Source organism: Falco cherrug, chromosome 1 (assembly GCF_023634085.1).
Source record: "Falco cherrug isolate bFalChe1 chromosome 1, bFalChe1.pri, whole genome shotgun sequence".
NCBI classification, from domain to species: domain Eukaryota; kingdom Metazoa; phylum Chordata; class Aves; order Falconiformes; family Falconidae; genus Falco; species Falco cherrug.
The window spans coordinates 55,265,549-55,286,241 of record NC_073697.1 but is presented as its reverse complement, the minus strand read 5'-3'; the positions used below and the strand labels follow the sequence as shown (position 1 = coordinate 55,286,241).

Genomic DNA, 20,693 nt, shown 5'->3' with positions numbered 1-20,693 from the left:
TATTTGCAAAGTATTCTCAGTATCAGAGAATGCCATTACTGATTTTTAACATCAGTTTTTCTTTAGACTGGCCATAGTAAGGGAGACCGGAAAAGGCTGCTTTGCATTCTTTAAAGAGCTGCAAAATGCTCAAGTTTTTATGGATTATAAGTGAGTCAGAGAGTCATACAGAACTGTTCCTGTAATTCCAACAGGAAATGCAACCTGGTGACACGCAGAGCAGCCAGCTTAAAGCTGCAGCTAGAAAACTCAGGAGGCAGCAGTATGTCTTGTCTGGAAGTGGGCTGCTGTTCTGGGGACCACTGAGACTCTCCCCTGGTCCAGCTTTCTCACTCAGCTCATTGCATAGCCCAGGAATGGGGAACGGAGGTGAGCTGGCTTTTGAGTGTCTTTGGCTTCTGCAAATGGTATGGTCTGACTTCAGGGCATGTTGGTTTGTGACCTAATACCCTTTTGGGAGCTGAGAGTTGTTGCAGAGTAAAGCTACCCCAGGTTTCCCCTGCTGTCCTTAGGCACGCATATCACGCACGTCTTATGTCTTATCTGGTGGGACCTGGTGGTATTTTCACCACTTTTCATTGTTTTCAAAGTAAATATTAAGACTTTTTTGGGGTTGGTTGTGTTTTGTTTTGGTTTTTTTAAAGCAGTCACTGTGGTTTCATCAGTTTTCATCTGTTTCTAGTCACCTCATATGATGTAAATCATGAGGCTGGCTGGCTGGTAAGTAGTTAGAAGAAAGAGAGCTATGTATTTAAGAATTTTAAATGAGTTTCCATCTGGTGGTGTTTTTGGCTTGGTAACAGCCATAAAAATGTTTTGCATTTTGACAAAGTAGAGATTTTTTTTTTTCCTCCTGGTAATTAAAAACTGAATCTAAAAAGCAAACTGGAAATTTACAGATTTTAAGAGCCAGGTCACTGAGCTATGCCCTGACATCAGCACACATCTGAGGGAAACCAAAAAGTATCTGCATGATGTGATGGGTGGGCAAGCTGGGAATTTTTATGGGCAAATCTGAGCTGGTATGGCTTCCCAACTAGTCATCTGTAATGAAACCAAATACAGTCCGTGGGCCTGCATCACATTCAGGTGTTGGTCTGGATAATTCTGTGTAGTCCTTTTTTGGGTGTTGGCATTCCAACAGCTACTTAACATCCTGGTGCAGATTTGGAGAAGACCCAGGCATCAGTACTGGATGGGAAGGTTAATGCCACTTTCTTGAGTTCTTTCCTGCACCGACCCTCCCCTCCCCCCCCCCCCCCCCCTTTTTTTTTTTTCTTCTCACTGCTCCTACTTCTCACCTTGCCCTGGCAGCTCTAGCTGGGTGAGGTGGTTGCCACTACTCATTTGGGGAGCACCAAGGCTTTTACAGACGTTCTTGATTTTGCTGTATTTGTCCAGAAAATGCAGGCACATTTTTAACGAATGAGATTATGTTGCATGAGGACAGTGCTAGGAGGTCTGCTCTTCTTTCTTAGTGACCGTGTCGTGATTTGGTGAGGTTGGTGCTGGTCTGTTGCTGTCCTTTGGCTCATGCTGTGCATGCTGCAGAAATGACCGTGGAAGGTCCTTCACCTTTGTGGCATTCTCGCCTGGTCTGACCAATGTGCCTACCTTGAGGTGCCTCCACAGAGAAATCAGATCCCTTCCTGTGGATACTGGTGCCTGAACATACCTCTGAAAGCGAGGAGGAATAATATAGACATCATTCATCATGGCTGAGACCATTTCTTTTTGAGGTCAAAAGAATCTGGGGGACACATTTATTATTTAATGGGTATTTTATAATGTTTCAAGTGTGTTTTCTTGATGTCCTGCCAAAAGAGAAATAGTTGTTTCACTAACAATTTTACCAAAGTTTTGTTATAAGAAACTAATCTGAACTCAGTGTTTTTATTTAATGGATCTGTAATTTTACTCTGGTTTTTTTTCAGTGTCCCGCTTTATAAAAAGCCTACTCCACAAATCTGGCAACCATTATATGAGTTGATGGTTGGCTGTGGTTTTAGATGCTTGCAAAAATAGTAGATGGTGGAATTTTATCCAAGCAATTATTTTCTTAGACTTGTGCAAATATGGTGTTGCATTTCTTTTCCTGCACTAACTCATCAAAATTGAAGGCAGTTCTCACTAAGGCATAATATGATAAAGAAAAGTTGAATGTAGATACAACACTGACAAGTAATTATAGTCTAGTGCACTAGTATAAATGTAGCTTGAAATACAGTTAAGTGCATTTGGGACAATTTCAGCTGCAAACTAATAGCATGCTTTTCTTGACTTCTGGTTTATACATGGTGTTTGCTTGTAGCTATTGGTTCTTTTTCTTTCTGTCATCATGATAAAGAAATTTCTCATGTAATATTTAATTACTTAATAAATTTATTAATGCTTTTTCATTTTTCTCCAACAGTTACCAAAATTCAAACATTTTTAAGTTAAGGGCTCTTCCGTGTTCCCCTCTTCAAAGGAAAAGATTCACAAAACATCACAGGGTTGCTAAACTGAAAGTTAGGAAATAAAGGTGAAATTTTTAAAAGTCCCCAGCTTCTGACTTCAGTGAGAGCAGGGAGGTCAATGCGAGATCTGCCTGCACTACTCACAAGCCAGCCATGTCCAGGTACACAGGACATGTCTTAGCATGGTGATGAATAAGAAGATGGAATTATGCTGCTTTCAGAGAAACTACTGCTTTATTTTGTATTTTTAAATTTTCTAATTATCATAACTTGAAGTGTCAAGTGAAATCACCAAACTGCAGCCCTGTGGTTTTAGAACTGCATGTAGGTGTATAAGCCTTTCAGTTTTGAGAGCTGCAGGAGTAAGAGCTTCAACTGAATTTCTTCAGTTAGAAGTAAGACTGAGAAAGGATGAGTGTGTATGGCTACAGAAGGTTTTCTGGGAAAGGAGTTCTCACAGACCGAAGAGCATCCTTTTAGCCAAATGGCTTTGAGTAGAATGAAAATTAATATTACAGCTAAGCCATTGAGCTACTGCTGGAAGAGGCTATCCTTTGTTCTGTTTTTTTGTTCGTTTGGGGTTTTTTTTGCATGTTCTCTGTGACCCCTTCGCCTTTGTTTCAGCCAGCTCTTGGGCTTTTGGTTCTTTTATATATCGGTAACTAGGAGTTAAATGTTTGGTTTTGTCCTACTCCCTCTGCCCCAGCTGTGTGTTCTGCTGCATTAGTTCCTTGTGTAGGCTCCCTGCCCAATTAAATGGTGCCAGAATGGGCACAGGAGGACCAGGAGGTATGAGAAACCTTGCCTTAGCCCCCACATGGTCTGGGAGGATCAGGGTGTGCTGAGCCCACCAGGTAAGTGGGAACCCAATTGAAATGGAAATGCAAAGTAAAGCATTTCTTAAGAAAGGGGAGAAGGACCTGTTGCAGAGAAGCAAAACTTGCATAGTCTGTTGTTTCACTGGGCACAGCAGAGTCAGATTTTGGGTGCACTGGATTTTATTTTTTCAGAAACATCAGAAGCTTCTCGGGATAGAGGAGAGATGATTTGTCAGGGCTCTTGCAAACTGGAATTACCAAAATTGAAGACAGACATTGAAATGCAGTAGGTATTCATCTCCATTCAGCACTTCATAGTAGGTAAAAACTCAGCTTTGTACTCTTGAATCCTTAGTATCTTGCTGTATATTGCCACTGCTGCTGTTTCTGATCTGTACTCCTGATTGGATGGTAATCCTATTGCTTTTTATGCCTGTGTTGGTGAGTGTGAATTCCTAGAGGTATTAAACCTGTGAGTTTCCTTTCAGGTGTGAGGAGGAGGAGGCTGACCTCTGCTGAATGCTTGCAATAGTGAGAAATTGCCTTTTGCCTGTACAGAACCTGGCTTCTCCTCCAGCAGCAAAGTGGTTACTGAGCCTTTTGTACTCACCCTGTTTGTCTTCCCCTGACAAAGTAAATATACGCTAATTATCCTGTTGATTACATGGTGCAATTTCCTTGTTCATTTTAAATTGCAGCAGTTCTGTGCCACTACCAGCGTAAGGACCTTTAACACCACTTTGGCCTTGAGTTTTGCAGAGTCGGATACTTACTATACTGTAGTAATCTGTCAGAAGAGAGAGTGCTGCAAAACATGAATAGACTACGTTTCTAATACTTCTCTGGTGTAAGCATCAGCAGTATAAAGCTTTTGTGTTGTGGAAGTCTGCTGCAGCTGGTATCAGGTTTAAATCAGTCATTGCGTTTGACAGCTATTCTGACAGCTGGTACTCACAGTTGGATATGTTGCAGCAGCATAATCTGTAGGGAAAGCTAAGATGTTGTGCATGAGCTCAGGCCTCTCCCTTTCACCATGTAAGATTTATCCTTTCATGGAACTTTGCAGCACTGTTAGATGTTTTTCCAAAGCCTATGTAAGTAGATGCATTTTGATAATGTTTACTTACTTGTCATAGATACTGTCCTGTAAGGATCTGGTTTTATCTTGTACAACCCTGGGCATCATCTCTCGTGATTGCTAAATGAAAATTGTGATTCATAATGCCTTAACAGTTGGTTAGTCTTGAGCTGCTTTTACTATTTCTTGATCTAAAACAAGAAGTTGACTTAATTTGCCGCACGTTTTTTCACAACACAACCATAGTGTAGTAAAATGAGTGACAATTAAAACTACCATATTTTGAGACATCTTGCTGTTGGAAATTGCTTTGGCGGATTGCAGTTGAGCACTAGTTGAGCACTAGTGAGCTGGTGCGGTAGTTACTCATGTAAGACTGGCTCTGTTAGGAAAGCAGTAGCTCCTTACATGCTCCAGTCATGGGCTTAGATATGTACATTATCCTGTAGTTTGCAAATTGTTTAGTCTCAGGTTTATTGTTGTTCACAGTTGTATTCCACCAGAGCAACTAAATGGATTGCTTTAGAAGAAATGTTGTTGGGTCAGGATCGTTTACAGACCTTTGAGTTTTCTGTGAGTTAAGATGAATCCTAACATTAGCTTTCAAGTGTGGGTATTTGTTACCTCTTTATTTTTATCACTTGGAATGTTAAAGTGATACAGTAGATTTGACTTATTAGCTGGCATCAATGGCTGCTTCATTTATCACTTAAAATGAACAAGCTTTGTATAGCTACTTTTTTTGTTTGTTTTGGTTTTAAACTGCCTTACCTTTATCTGAAATGAATCGTAGAATCATTTAGTTTGGAAAAGACCTTTGAGATCATCAAGTCTAACTGTTAACCCAGGACTGCCAAGTCCATCACTAAACCATGAGCACCGCATCTACTTGATATTTAAATGCCCCCAGGGCTGGTGATTCCAACATCTCCCTGGGCAGCCTGTTCCAATGCTTGACCACCCTTTCGGTGAAGAAATTTTTCCGAATATCCAATGTAAACCTCCCCTGGCTCAACTTGAGGCCGTTTCCACTTGTCCTGTCACTTGTTACCTGGGGGAAGAGACTGACCCCCACCTCGCGATAGCCCCCTTTCAGGGAGTTGTAGAGAGCAGGAAGAACCCCCTGATCCTCCTCCTCAACACCCCCAGTTCCCTCAGCTGCTCCTCATCAGACTTGTGCTCCAGCCCCTTCACCAGCTTTGTTGCCCGTCTCTGGACACGCTGCAGCACCTCTGTGACCCTCTTGCAGCGAGGGGCCCAAAGCTGAACGCAGGATTTGAGGTGGGGCCTCACCAGTGGTGAGTACAGGAGGACAGTCACTGCCCAGGTCGTGCTGGGCACAGTGTTTTGGATACAAGCCAGGATGCTGTTGGCCGCCTTGGCCCCCTGGGCACACTGCCGGCTCACGCTCAGCCAGCCATCAACCAGCACCCCCAGGTCCTTTCCCTCCAGGCAGCCTTCCAGCCGCTCTGCCCCAAGCCCGTAGCGTTACGGGGGTTGTTGTGGCCCAAGTGCAGGAGCCGGGACGGGGCCTTGTTGAGCCTCATACGCTGGCCTTGGCCCATGGATCCAGCCTGTCCAGCTCCCCGTGTGGAGCAGACCCTTCCTACCCTGAAGGAGATGAATGTTCCCCCCTTCAGCTTGGTGTCCTCTGCAGACCGACTGAGGGTGCGCTTGATCCCCTTGTCCAGATGGTTGATAAGGGTATTGAACAGGGCTGGCCCCCCCAGTACTGAGGCGTGGGGGAAACCACTTGTGACTGGCCACCAGCTGGATGTAACTCCATCCACCACTGCTCTTTGGTCTCAGCCATCCAGCCAGCTTTTTACCCAGCAAAGAGTACACCCATCCAAGCCACGAGGAGCCGGTTTCTCCAGGAGAGTGCTGCGGGAGATGTTGTCCAGTGCTGCGCTGAGGTCCAGGTAGACAACATCCACAGCCTTTTCTTCATCCACCAAGTGGGTCACCTTGTCATAGCCGGAGATCAGGTTCATCAAGCAGGACCTGCCTTTCATAACCCCATGCTGGCTGGGCCTGATCCCCCAGTTGTCCTTGCACGTGCCACGTGATGGCACTCAGGATGATCTACTCCGTAACGTTTGTTGGCACCGAGGTCAGGCTGACAGGCCTGTGGTTTCCTGGGCCTTCTTGTAGATGGGTGTCCCGTTGGCTACTTTCATGTCAACTGGGACCTTCCCAGTTACCCAGGACTGTTGGTGGAGAGTGGCTCAGTGAGCACTTCTGCCAGCTCCCTCGGTACCCTTTGGTGGATCCTATCTGGCCCTGCAGACTTGTGCACATCTAAGTGGAGCAGCTGGTCACTGACTGTTTCCTGCTGGACTGTGAGGGCTTTGTTCTGCTCCCCTTATCCCTGTCTTCCAGCTCAGGTGGCTGAGTATACAGAGGGAAGCTGGTCTTGCTATTAAAGACTGAGATAAAAAAAAGCATTGAGTACCTCAGCTGTGTCTCCATCCTTTGTATCAATGATCCCCGCGTCCTCTAATAAGGGATGCAGGTTAGAAGCAAAAGGAGGGCCAAAGATAATGTATTTTTAAAAACTTTTGTTGTTATCTTTTTATGGCAGTGTCCAGCCAGAATTCTAGGTGGGCTTTCACCTCTCTAATCTTTGCCTTGCATAACCTCACATCTTTACAGTTCTCCTGAGTTGTTGGCCCCTTCTTCCAAAGGTAGTAAACTCTCCTTTTTTCCCCCTGAGTTCCAGACAAAGCACTCAGTTCAGCCAGGCCAGTTTTCTCCCTCAATGGCTCTTCTTTCAGCTCATGGGGATGGCCTGCTCCTGTGCCTGTAAGACTACTTTTTGAAGAATGTCCAGTCTTTCTGGACCCCTTGGCCCTTCAGAACTATCTCCCAAGGGATCATAACTATCTCCAAAGGCAACAAAGAGTAAGAGCACAAAATAATAGTATAGCTTAGATTTACTGATGGTAATGTGTACTTGAATGCTATCTTTTGTCTGTGGCTCTGGAGCTGTTTTGCAAACATTTGCAAGCCTCTCCTGCCCTGGAAATTAGGAGTTAAGAATATCAGATGTGTGATTCTAGGCAGTGAGCTGCATTATAGCAGTAGGTGACAGTTGGCTCTTCACTCATCTTGTCTGCCTTGTGTGGGCAGGTTTCGCTGAATTCCTGAAGATCCATCTTATCTTGCAGGGGCTTTGGTGTAAGAATGGTTATTCTGAGGCTCTGCTGACTGATGAGGTATCATTTGTGAGTAATAGGTGACTTTGGTTTTATATGGCTCTTGTCTCATTTACTGGTTTATCACTGCCTTGTACCTTGCAGTGGTGGTCTGGTTTGGAAATTGTGGAGGGGAGAGCTCCTCTGACTCTGTGATTTGTGCGCAGGATACACCTCAATGGAGGGTCTCTAAGGAGCTTACTCTGTGTTTAGCCTCAGCTATGATTTTTCATTAGCTTAATATTTAAAAGAAGTCTTGTAAGTGATGCTGGATCAACTGATACGTTAAAAAAAAAAAGAAAAAGAAAAAAATACAGATGCCTGTAAGTATTAGGTAAATTGTAGCTAACTAATAGGAATACACCTCACATGGCTCCATGGTTGCAGGTATTTACCTTTTACGGTACTTGAGAGGGTGATTCAGTGTAAGGAGGGCTGAGGTTTATTGGCATTCCAGGTGTGTTCCCTTACTGTGCAAATAAAGGAAACTTTATCCTTGCTTAGCTGCATCTCTGAAGAAGAGATGGAAGCTTTAGAAAAAAGTTTTAAATGCAAAAGAAGCATCTGATCTTTTCGCGCTACCAGGTGAAATAAAATCAATTGTTTAAAGCTGCTATAGTATCTGTCTCTTTTTCAACTGTAATCACTGTTCCTACGTTTCATTACCTCCAGTAATCACTGGAGTATTCTTTTTGCATAAAAATTTACTGCCACCTTTACTCTGAACAGGGCCCTATTGTATCTATATACAAGTGGATAAGCTACGTTTTGTGTCATGAGGAGGGTCTGCAGTAAAAAGGTGTTTGTGTGATTTCTTTAGATTTAGTTTCTAGCTGTTATTTTATTTAGTAAAACTTAGAAAAAGCTTTGCTTTGTAATAGACAAATTAGAAGAGAAGTGTTTTCCACATTTATTTTTAATGGAATTGCATTTGTTGTAAATATGTGCAGGCAGTACAGTATTTTAAACTTTTAAACATCCCTTGTATCTTCATCAGGCAAAGTAAGGCTTTGTCTAAGTTGAGTTAAATTATACCATTGGTCATTTTTCGTGCACCAGAAAATTGATGTTAATTTCAAAGTAACAGTTGTACTTTTTTAATGAAAAATGGTAAACAACAGAATTTTTAGTTCACTATTTAAAACCAAACCTTTCCTCACAGATGGAGAGAGAATGCAGCATATGTTTGAAAAAGGCAGACTGCTACGCTGTGTATTTGTATTTACAGGCAGATGCCCTCTGTTTCACTTTGATGTATAGATTAAACTCTAAGAATAAAGTTCTGAAGTAGCTGGTTAGACTATTTACAGTATAAGCATGGTTGGGTGCTGGGGTTCATACAGGACAGGGGAAGGCAGGTGTGGCACTGGCTGCAGCCTGGTTGCACCTTGGTCTAATGGGCCTCTCTTGACTCTACTGGATTTGCGTGGCAGGATTTTGGTAGTGTGGGCTACAGAGGTGGCTTCTGTGGGAAGCTGCCCCTGTGCCCGATGGAGCCAGTGCCAGTGCTCCGGGACGGACCCGCCGCTGGCCGAGCCCATCGGTGACGGTGGTAGCGCCTCTGGGACAGCGTATGTAGAGATGGGGGAAAGCTGCTGCACAACAGCAACTGCAGCCAAAGTGGGGAGGAGGCTGTGTGAGAGCAACAGCCCTGCAGCCCCCGGGTCAGGGCAGGAGGGGCAGGGGGGCTCCAGGCGCCAGAGCAGGGGTTCCCCCCCAGCCCATGCTGAAGCCCACGGTGGGGCAGGCTGTGCCCCTCGGCCCATGGAGGCTGACGGTGGGGCAGATACCCACCTGCAGCCCGGGGAGGGACCCACACCAGAGCAGGTGGGTGCCTGAAGGAGGCTGTGACCCCGTGGGAAGCCTGTGCTGGAGCAGGGGCCTGGCAGGGCCTGTGGATCCATGGAGAGAGGAGCCCAGGCTGGAGCAGGGTTGCTGGCAGGGCTTGTGACCTGTGGGGGACCCACGCTGGAGCAGTTAATTAAAAACTGTAGCCTGTGGGAAGAACTCATGTTGGAGAAGTTTATGGAGGACAGTCTCCTATGAGAGGGACCCCACACTGGAGCAGGGGAACAGAGTGAGGAAGAAGGAGCGGCAGAGACAAGCTGCGATGAGCTGACCATAATGCCTATTTCCTGTCCCTCTGTGCTGCTTGAGGGGATGAGAGACAATTGGGAGTGAAGGGGAGGGGTGGGGGGAAGGTTTTTTTAAGGTTTGGTTTTATTTCTTATTACCCTACTCTGAATTGATTGGCAGAAAATTAATTTCATTGGTAAGTGATCTTTCCCTGTCCTTATCTTGACCCTTAAGCCTTCGGTTTAATTTTCTTTCCTCTGTCCAGTTGAGGAGGGGAGTGATAGAGCAGCTTGGTGGGCACCTGGTGTCCAGCCAGGGTCAAGCCACCACAGTGACCTGGCTTTGGGAAAAAAACACCTAATTTGAAGGAAAAGATTGTTGTTTTCTTTACAAAGTATCGCATCAGAAGTCTTTTTATCCATTTTAATGTCAGTATTGATGTGTCCCAAAATTAGTAAAGTGAGAAGGTGGCTTGAGGTCTTCCCCCCCCACCCCCTTTACTTTGACAGCCTCTCTTTCTTTGAGAAGCATAAGCAATTACAAAAAAGCCATCAGAACATAAGTGCAGAATTGAAATTGCTTTAAAGTGTTCTTTACTGAGAGGGAAGTGGCAAGGAAATGCTGTCCCCGGTCTGGGAGGGTTTGATGTCTGTTGCACCTGAGACAGTAGAAACATGCCAGATGACTTGGGTAACAATTATTTCCTCTCTTAAGGTCTGTTTTATTTAAGCTATCATAACAGAAATCTTTGCTTGACTTATACAAAGCACAGTCACTTCCTTTCCTCATTGTCAGGATCCACAGAATTAGCCCAGTGATGGATTTTTTGGCTTTACAGCATTTTTGAAAGCCTTCTTGTGAAAAAGGTGCTTGTGGGTTTTTAATTATTCTCCTCTTCCTTATCACTGGTTTCTTATACAGAAGTGGCAAGAGAAGCTGCTGTTGCTTTTTGGTCAGTCAACCCTCTGAAATGCCTCTTTGGGTTGTGTCCAGTATTTGTTAGCTGCAAGGTGGACTACCCAATTTTGAGCTAATGCAGTGCAATAGGTAACTTGCTGTTGCCACAACTTAGCTACCCTATGCTGTTATGTTTGAAAGGCTCTGGTTTTGCTGACTGTACCAGCCACATTAGGATTGCCTTAAATTTAAATCTTAAATCTTTGTGTGCCTGTACGATGACCAACAAAGAAGGATGTCGTTTGTAATCTCATGGTCTGCTGTCAATCAGCAACCTCTGCGGTGTACATTTTGCATACAGGTATCCCAAACTGAGACTTTATCTTCTAGAGCAGTATTTCATTGAGTATGGTGAGCTTTCAAAGATACATATTTTCTGCTGGTTTGACACAATAAGCTCACAAAAAGATGGAGCAAAGCCTGTGTCTTAGGAATACTTGCTAAATGGCAGTAACTAGGTTTTTTAATAATCCTCTGTGTTAAGGTTTAAACATAGAGCAGTATGCCAGTGCTATGCTAATTATGGAATATTTTTGGTAACTAGAAATAAGACTTGATTTTTTTATTTCTTTTAGCAGACTATCTTTAGGTGAGTTCACAAGCTGCTTGTTAGAAGTACAGACAAGAGACAGGATTAATTGGAAAGATCATCAGTAATAAATACCCCAGAAGATCAGGTGGCAGATCACAACTGGCATGCACACACTGAGAATTTTAAGATGTCCTCTCAAGTCAGGTTTTTAAACACGCATCTGTCTTGGCATATCATATGGAAGGTGTATGGTGATTTTTAAAATAGTTTTTTATTTAATGCATTGATTTCTCTAAAGATTTGTTAAAGATCCGGCCAAATTTATATGTAATTGAAAAGGAATATTAAAAACCGTTAATTATGGAAATGGGGTGCAGAATCCTAGCCCCACTGATTTCACTGGGAACAGGTTCTGTCTGCTAATCACTGCTATGAACAAAGTTTTCCCCTCACACCAAAGCATTCTTCCTTGATTTAAGACCATGCTTAAATTACTGTGCCTGAAAGTACCTTTGCCTGTGGGCTGTCTCCCTCCCTTGGGAAGGGATGCAGAACATTCCCTGGTTTCTGTTACATTTTCTAAACATCACCTGCCTTTCAACTATAGTGTTGGTGCTTTCTCAAGCTTTATTTTTACTCTGATACCATTACGACTATTGCAAACTGTTTGACTTGAAGGAGCACTAGCATCTCTTTGTCAGGTAAATGTTTCACTGACCAGGTATCCAGTGTATAGGGACTTTGTGATGTTTCTCTTAAGTTAGACCCCATCCCTGCTTGTTGCATGCTGCCTCCTGCATCTGCTGAAGCTTCCAGGGCTTCTGCATATCAACCAGCCTGGCTCATGTTTCCGATAAAAGGCATCTCTTTAAAAATGCTTGTTGCTGTGGGCAGTGTGCACCGGATAGTTCTAGGTCCTTCAGGGGTGCTTTTGCTTGACTGATGATGGGCTCACCTTTCCCTTCTTTCTCGGATGGCAAGGAGTGAGAAGGGCTGTCCCTGTGTCAGCTACTTCATCCTCCTTCTGGACCTTCAGAGGTGAAGGAGGACGTATTCGTCTGTGCTGAAATTGGATCAGGCTCCTGTCTGAAATTTATATGAAATCATGTGTGGATTTCTGTAAGCTTCAGGTATGACCCCAGTGAGATTTCTTCTCCCCACCCCCCACCCCCCTTCTATTTTTAAATGACACTGAAAACAGAGTGGACAGTATAGGAGTTGAAAACACTGGTGAGGTTGTGTATCATCTGAGTCATTAGTGCTGGCAGTGCTCCTGACCTGTCGCATGTGCTGGATGTGACATCTTTCAATTAAGTTTAAAGTCATGGTGGAAGATGGGCATGGTTTCGTATCGCTTTTTTGTATCACTGCTCCAAAATTAATGTTTTAAAAGCTGTTGCTGACAGCAGCTGTTAAAGGGTGTCCGTCCATCTTCTTCAAGCTATTACAACGTGCCTTTTCCTCCTCCTTGGCACCATTGTGGCCCCCTGTCCAAGCTGGTCAGTTTGAGAACCCAGCTGAAAACTAACCCCTCAAAGAAGATGCATCCTTGTGACAGTGTCACTGTGATGAGGCAGCTAAGCCAGTCTAAAGGCCAGCTGCTGCTGAAAGGGACAGTTGGCTTAAATCAGTGTAGATGTAAAACTGTACCATTGCATGAAGCGTTTCACTCTGCTGGCTGGGGAACAGCAACTTTGACTTTTACTTTTTGCAGCTAAAGGTACATGAAATGATTCCGTAAGCTGAGGTGAACACTGCCTGTTTGTACTCAGTTTAACCTATTGAGTCCAGGACTTTGTATTCCATTTAAGTTCTGCCTGCATAAAGTTAAAGACAGTTCCAGCTCTTGTTTATGCATATTTCAAGTTTATACTGTGCTTAATAGCAATACTAAATTTCACTGTTGCTTTTGACTGTGGGAATAAGTTGATTTTAAATGAAGACTCTGAATTGGCTGGCCTTGCAGGCATCTAAAATGTATACTGTGTCTAACTACATGCATAGCTATATGTATGTATGTACACACAGACACTCATCCTTACATTTCTAAAGGAGTCTTGGAGCTACTAGTTCTCCCCCAGTAGCTCTGAGCAGTCAGCTTCCTGGGCAGGTAAACTGGAAATGATGGGAATTGCTCTTCTTGGCTTCTGTGGACTTCAGCTGAGGTTGTGCATGTTCACTTGTCATACTGCCTTCTAGCAACTTCTGGCATCATTTGTGTTTTGAAGAGTCTGGTAGAGAGTTTTAATGTTGTGACTTTCAGGTGGTCCCACTTCGGCTGTCTGTGTTTGACTGAGGTGTGACTGGTCAGTGATTTTGTTCCTAGAGTGCTAACTCAGCACTTGTACTCCAAGACCTCTTGGAGGTGGTGTATGTGAGGAAGAATATTTGTAAACTCCCAAAGAGTTTTGAATTTTATTTTTCAGTTGTGGCATACACCTCAGTCTAGGTTCAGTGAAATTAGTGGCTAAAATCCCATTGATTTACTGGAGGCTTCCTCAAGACTTCTCCATCAGTACTTAGTTCAATTTGTTCTATTACATGCTTTGCTTCTTGTTGTAGACCGCCTTCTTTTTAATTTTTAATTTCATAATACTTTGCATCTTTTGTCACAGTTTAGCCGGAGTGGATCAATACACAGACAGCTCCAGAACTTTCCTGTTCAAGCCAGCATCACTCTCGAGTTTCTAGTCATTATTAGTACTCATTTAAGAAGCCATCAAGCCCCACTGTCTCTGTTGAAGAGGTTACTTTTTTTTTTGCTGTATTGATTAACTTAACTGTTTTGAGTAAATCTGACTGCCTGTGGCTACTGCTGACTCTAGATTCCTGCAGTACCTCCAAGCAAAATGCTAAACATAGCTGGCATTCTTGGTACACCATAAGTGGGTGTGTTGAGAGTTCAGGGGCGCTGGGACAAAGCACTGCAACGCCTATCCAGGATTCAGGGCAATCTTTTTCTTGTTTGTGGTGGGGGGTGATGTCTCATTCTATGGTAAATTCCATTTGGGAGTGTAGTGTTGAGCGATGAGATCCCTCTTGCTGTGGTGATGTATGATGCCCCTTGGTTTCTTACTGGCAAGGACGGTTCTGCATGAGTTGGAAAAAATTCAGCGTACTGGGGGAAAATCATTTAATCTAATTCTCTGGAATCAAGGCCTTAGTTAAAGCAAGGAGATGGCAGGAAGTTTTAATTCATACCCAGAAATGGCAAGGGTATAAGTGAGCTAAGGTGAGAGAACGTTAATTTTGATGTTAAATGGTGTTTTTTTTAAGGTAAATTTTGTTGCCTCCTTTTAGAGCATCTGCTAACAGCTGCTGTCAGGTCTGTTCTAAGATGGTATTTCAGTGAAAATAGTAGCAATGTACTGGGTATATTACTGCTGACTGCAATATTGCAGCAACGTACTAATTTCTGTAGTTTGACTTTTTTGTATTGAAGTGTAAATGTAGCCATTTGGCAGTGTAATTGTGTGTGATGTCCTGTAGGAAAATTTCCTTCCAATTCAAGATTAAATTAAGAAACTTTTTGATTTAATACAGACATAGCTGCCTCTCTTGTGTACATGTATGAAGTTATTAAAAAAAAAAACAACAAAGCACAGCATTTGCTAATAAAAATCTACATCTTAAAACCTTATGAATGGAGAACTTGGGAAGAGCCTAAATGAGCATATTTTGAGCATAGCAATATAGCTATTGATGAATCTACAGGCTATTATTACTTTGTTAAATAGAACACTTTTAAAGCGATTGTCTTTTGAAAAAGCTTCCCAATCAAACAATTTATATCTTTTAATAAATATAATAAAAATCTTGGGTTTTGTTTTATGAGCAATTGCCCCATCAGACTTGAGACATGTTTTATTTCTTGGCTGTGTAATCATACTTGAGCAGAAGTTATTACTGAGAATTTTTTATTATTATTTTTTACGAAGTAGAAATGCTGAGTGGAGTCCTACAGCATGTAGTTCTTTGGATGTGATGTTTTGTCTGCAGTTTGTTGGAAAGGGTTTTTCAAATCAATATTAAGAATATGCTTGTGTGTTGCGGGATAGAATATGGCTAAGTTTAGGAGAATAAACTTTTGAAGGCTGTAGAATGGTTAAGGAAAGCTTTGTATAACTTGAGGCAATGATGTAGTCAACCCTGTGCTGAAGTTAGAGGTCATACTAAGAACAGTGAGAGGTCATTGGTCCATGCAGGAGCAAATATGTGATACAGGAGTAGCATCTCTGGCATATAAGTACCAAATTTCTTGTCATGTGACAGCCATCCTTGGAGTTTGCTCTTTAAGTGGTTTTCTTCATGACCTTAGCTCGTAGCTCGTGATTTTGTACTTTCTATCTTCCTAATTTCTCTTCAGTGGAAAGCAAATTTTTTCTAGTTGTAGCTAGAATAGTTAATCATCATTTTCTCAGGAGAAACAGCAAGATCTCTTCTACCAGTGGACTCAAGGTGGTTTCAAGAAAGCAAAACGAAACTAAAAGTATATGGATTAGGTAAGAGGTTTTAGCTTCACAGCAGATTTTTATGACACCGTAGGAAGGTGTATGCTCGTTTTTTGAAGAAGATCAGAAAATTAATCTCATTCTTTTTGTGAGGTTATTGCACCAATAATAGATCTCCATATCAGAAGCAGGAAACTGAGAAACTACTGTATAGCACTAGAAGTGCAGTCTTAAGTAAAAAAAAAAAAAAAAAAATGTACATATCTTTCTCTTGGTAAGAATTGTGAGACCACAGCTGCTCTATTTCTCATCTGTTTTACTTCCTTAAGAGATCAACCCTAGATAGTGAGTCAGCTAGCCAGCAAAGATGGTTAAGAAAGGAATAAACTAAATAAGGATTTATTTTTTTTAATTAACCACTGGCTATTCTGAGCAAGAAATATTCCAAGTACTTGCTGACCCTGTTTTGTTTTAAAAAAAAAAAAAAAACAATGAAAACCAACAAAACAGCACCACCATCACCACCCCTCCCTGCAAAAAAAAAAACCCAAACAAAACCAAAAAAAATAAACCCCAGAAAAAACCCGAACAAACCCCTAAACAGGTATATTTGAGGTGATTGAGATGGGACGGGTCTAATAGTTACTTTTGATGGTGATTCTGCCTTAATTCTTCTAAGCATGTATGTAATGATCTATTCCAAACTTTTCATAGGCTTGCATAAGATCTTTTTTTGGGGGGGGAGGGGGGAGAAGTGCTGTAATATTTTTTTTTTTTAACTTTTCCCCCCCTCCTCCTCCCCCAACCAGAGTGACAGAGGCTTGTAAGGTGGAGGAGATGATTACTTTTTACAGCTAAGCACCTGTTGAGCAAAAATTTTTGAGTATGTCATCCTGATGTGCAGAATAAGTATGATTTCTGTTAGTACACACTGCCTAAGTTAAAGGTTCTTCATTGTCTTTTATCTGGCTTTGAAGCCAAAATTATGGGGTCCTGTAAGAGCATCATTAAAATTGACCATGAATAAAACTGGAGAGAGACTTGAGCCTTTCATTCAGTTTTTTTTTTTTCAGTGCACTCGTTTTAAGTGTGCAGTTCGAGGGTCTGCCTGAGATTTAATGAATGCAACTTGGTCTCCTCCTGGACAGTTTTTTCCTTTATAGATTTCCTTGTATATATGAAAATAATGTAAAAGAAACAGTATGAAACAACACAGATATGCGACAAAGACACCCTTCTAATGGCATAGTAAATCTGCAGTGTGAGTGGATGCTCAGGCTAATGCGACAGCTGTGTGAAGGTCAGCAGTGCTGGCGGAGGGGTTAGCTAAGCAGGATGCTGAAAGGCAGAGAGTGCTAGAGAAGCCAAGTTGGCATGGCTGAGTGCCTTGTCACATGATGTGGTAAACTGTGTGCCTTGCCCTAGCATGGTGGGTATCAGGGATGCTCTTAAGACGAAGCACCCTGTTGTGTGCAACATAAGCTGGAAAGTACAGGAGAAAATCAGGAGGGGTTGCAGAGAATTGTGCAGTGATAACAGTGTTCAGAATAGGGATGAGTAACTGAAGTCATTTACTGGGAGAGTTTGTACTTCGGGCACAGGTAATAATGCTTTGTAAAAAAAAAAGGATCTGACACGCAAATTCAGATTATACTTGAGTTTTGCAGTACAATTCTAATAACCTGCTTTCATTCAGGCGCGGTTACAAGCTAAGGCTGAGTGTGACTCCATTTTAATTGGTCCTGGTTTAGCTTATGTTTTGTGAAATTACTGTCTTAATGGTGGGCAAGTACATCTCTTGGGAAGTGTGGACAAAGGACTACCTTGTTGGGAAAACGGGCTCTGTTTTGTGGAGCACTTGAGTTGAACAGAATGATGTAATACTTTAACATAATCTTGTGAGAAGGTCTATTGCATTTCTGTTTGTGTCCCTGTTTCTTCTGTCGCGACTCGTCCTGTTTTGCTGGGTTTGACCTGTTAATGTATGTGCAGAACAGGAGATGGAGAGAGAATAACTAAAGAGCATGCTTTGCGCCCTGGAGGGGGAAGGATGACTGAAGCTGCCTCCATATCCCATGGGTATGATATGTGGTAAAGTGACTGGATCTCCTGCATTATTCATTGCCATGGGCTTCTGCTGTGACGTGGGTGTTTATCACATGAATAGTTGTGCTGTGGGTTGCTGCATAAAAGGTGTGTGTGACCTGAATACTCATCACCCACAGGTCTTTCTCTAAGTGACAGATAAAACCTGGTCTCAAGTATGGTATGTCTGCTAAGAAGTCGAATCATCTGGAGATGTTTTTTACTCCGACAGCTTGTGGAGGAACATCTTTAGTTGCTTCAAACCCTCATGGTTGGTCTCTGTCACATGTATCAGTATGAATTGCCAGGCTATCAATTCCTTCCTTAAAATGTGATGCCTGTGTGAAAATAAGTTTTATTAACATTTGTTTGGAAAATTATTCAGCTAGCTAAGTTGCACCCCATCGTGCTAAGAATAAGATTTTTTGGAGAGAAATTCCAGGCTGCTTTGTTCTCAAATACTGATTCAAGTTTGTTTATTTCTGCTTTTAATTTTTTTTTTTTTTAATTCTTTTTAACTCAGCTGGTTGAGTGTTTTCAAAGCACACTTGTGTTTTGCTGCTGAAGTGCTAGCAGCAAATTGTGCATTGGGCTTTTGTGAGCTCTAAAGCTTGGGTCAGGAGGGATGAGCAAACACAAGGTACAGCTTGATTGCCATCCACTGGGGGAAAACATGCTGCAGTGTTATTTGGACTGTACTTAAAGAGTTGCTGTTGAGCGATATGTACCCCTATATGTCAATTGTGCTGCACTTTTGGCATAATAACCCAGAAACAGTCAGCCTCAGCCCAAGTGTCTGCTCAATTTGCTAATAGCAGCTACTTGTCAGGTTCATGCTGCAAGTCATGATAGCAGTGATGCTGAAAGCTGGAGAGAAGGGGTAGACTTAGGGACAGAAAAAAGGAACACAAGGCTTAGTTGCACTGCTTGAGTGATGCTTCATGCACTGCAGACCGCCTGCCCTGGAGCGTGGGAGCTGTGTTCAGGATGTTTCTGTACTCACTTCCATTGGCTTTTGCACATTGGATGTATGTCTGCTGAGACCTAGCACCAGAACAGCATGTGTCTTACTGGAACAGCTCCTTGACCTGGCTTGCTGATTCACCTTAGAATCATCATAGAATCATTTAGTTTGGAAAAGACCTTTGAGATCATCAAGTCTAACTGTTAACCCAGGACTGCCAAGTCCATCACTAAACCATGTCCCTAAGCACCGCATCTACTTGATATTTAAATACCCGCAGGGCTGGTGATTCCAACATCTCCCTGGGCAGCCTGTTCCAATGCTTGACCACCCTTCCGGTGAAGAAATTTTTCCGAATATCCAATGTAAACCTCCCCTGGCTCAACTTGAGGCCGTTTCCACTTGTCCTGTCACTTGTTACCTGGGGGAAGAGACTGACCCCCACCTCGCGATAGCCCCCTTTCAGGGAGTTGTAGAGAGCAGGAAGAACCCCCTGATCCTCCTCCTCAACACCCCCAGTTCCCTCAGCTGCTTCTCATCAGACTTGTGCTCCAGCCCCTTCACCAGCTTTGTTGCCCGTCTCTGGACACGCTGCAGCACCTCTGTGACCCTCTTGCAGCGAGGGGCCCAAAGCTGAACGCAGGATTTGAGGTGGGGCCTCGCCAGTGGTGAGTACAGGAGGACAGTCACTGCCCAGGTCGTGCTGGGCACAGTGTTTTGGATACAAGCCAGGATGCTGTTGGCCGCCTTGGCCCCCTGGGCACACTGCCGGCTCACGCTCAGCCAGCCGTCAACCAGCACCCCCAGGTCCTTTCCCTCCAGGCAGCTTTCCAGCCGCTCTGCCCCAAGCCCGTAGCGTTACGGGGGTTGTTGTGGCCCAAGTGCAGGAGCCGGCACGGGGCCTTGTTGAGCCTCATACGCTGGCCTTGGCCCATGGATCCAGCCTGTCCAGCTCCCCGTGTGGAGCAGACCCTTCCTACCCTGAAGGAGATGAATGTTCCCCCCTTCAGCTTGGTGTCCTCTGCAGACCGACTGAGGGTGCGCTTGATCCCCTTGTCCAGATGGTTGATAAGGGTATTGAACAGGGCTGGTGGCCCCACTTGTGACTGGTGACCTTAGGAAGCTGAAAATACTCAGCAGTGGATGTGCCAAGTCCACAGGCTCTAAGGGTAGGGTATTTCCGTAAGATTTTTTACTGGTAGGATATTATGATTTACGTGTAACTATAGAAGGACAACACAATCAAAATGGGTTTTTTGGGGTGCACAATCTGACAGGACCAGGTGAGCGGGAGCTGGTGCTGAGCAGTGGGAGATGTTAGCCTCTCTGAGGCTGAACATGAATTCTGCTTCAGCGTCAACCAGTGCTTTTCTTCTGCTTTGGTGTCTGTGCAGCAATACTCAGCAAGCAGTAAGACTTGAGAAAAGCAGCCAGGGGACCAGTGTAACAAACACCCTGTGGTGTTTGGGAGCAGTCACTGGTGACATGGAGGCCTGTGCTGATAATTTGAGGGCGATGGTGGTGAGGATTTGCTAAAATGAAAATACAGATTTGGTCCAGACTGGCGTGACAGGAAATTTTCTTACCTCTTCTCCCTACCCCACTCCTCCCCTGCCCAGCCCTTTCTGTGCAAAACTTTAAAAGGAAAAACAAACCCCACCTTCCAATATCCACATTGGACATTTCTAATAAAAAGAATCACTGAAATGAAGGGGGCAGACTTGGGTATCACTCATAAATATGAAGACTTTCTCTCCTCACAGTGTCTTTTGTAGTGATCCCTTGATCAGTGCATGTTGTGGGGAGGCAGAAGCCCCCTGTCCACATTCCTTGTTGGCCCAGGAGGGCCCAACCAATCTTCTGTCCTTTCCGTAAGGGTATCCAGAATATGCTTTTTAACCTGGAAGGGGAAGAGTGGGACCCCTCCTTTAAATAATACATAACCAAATCTCATCAGTTTTTTGGACTTCTCGGAGTTCATAAAACATGCATTTCAGTGTTTTAGCCACTAATTGTGAAAGAAATACTTCTTCCCTTCAAAATTTTGTGCTTCAAGATTTTGGGAAGGCAAAATGC

The 20,693-nt window shown here is 43.4% G+C and overlaps 1 protein-coding gene across 12 annotated transcripts in view; it reads left to right on the top strand.

Annotated features, from left to right (window-relative positions):
- Window positions 1-20,693, top strand: part of APBB2 (amyloid beta precursor protein binding family B member 2) — a 189,726-nt gene that overhangs the window by 37,778 nt on the left and 131,255 nt on the right. The window contains exon 1 of one of the 12 annotated variants that reach the window (XM_027813433.2): window positions 12,139-12,247. The exons of the other annotated variants lie outside the window; for them this stretch is intronic. The gene's annotated coding sequence lies outside the window, so the exon portion shown is untranslated. Of the gene's footprint in view, window positions 1-12,138; window positions 12,248-20,693 lie in introns of those variants that run through there. 12 annotated transcript variants of the gene reach the window in all.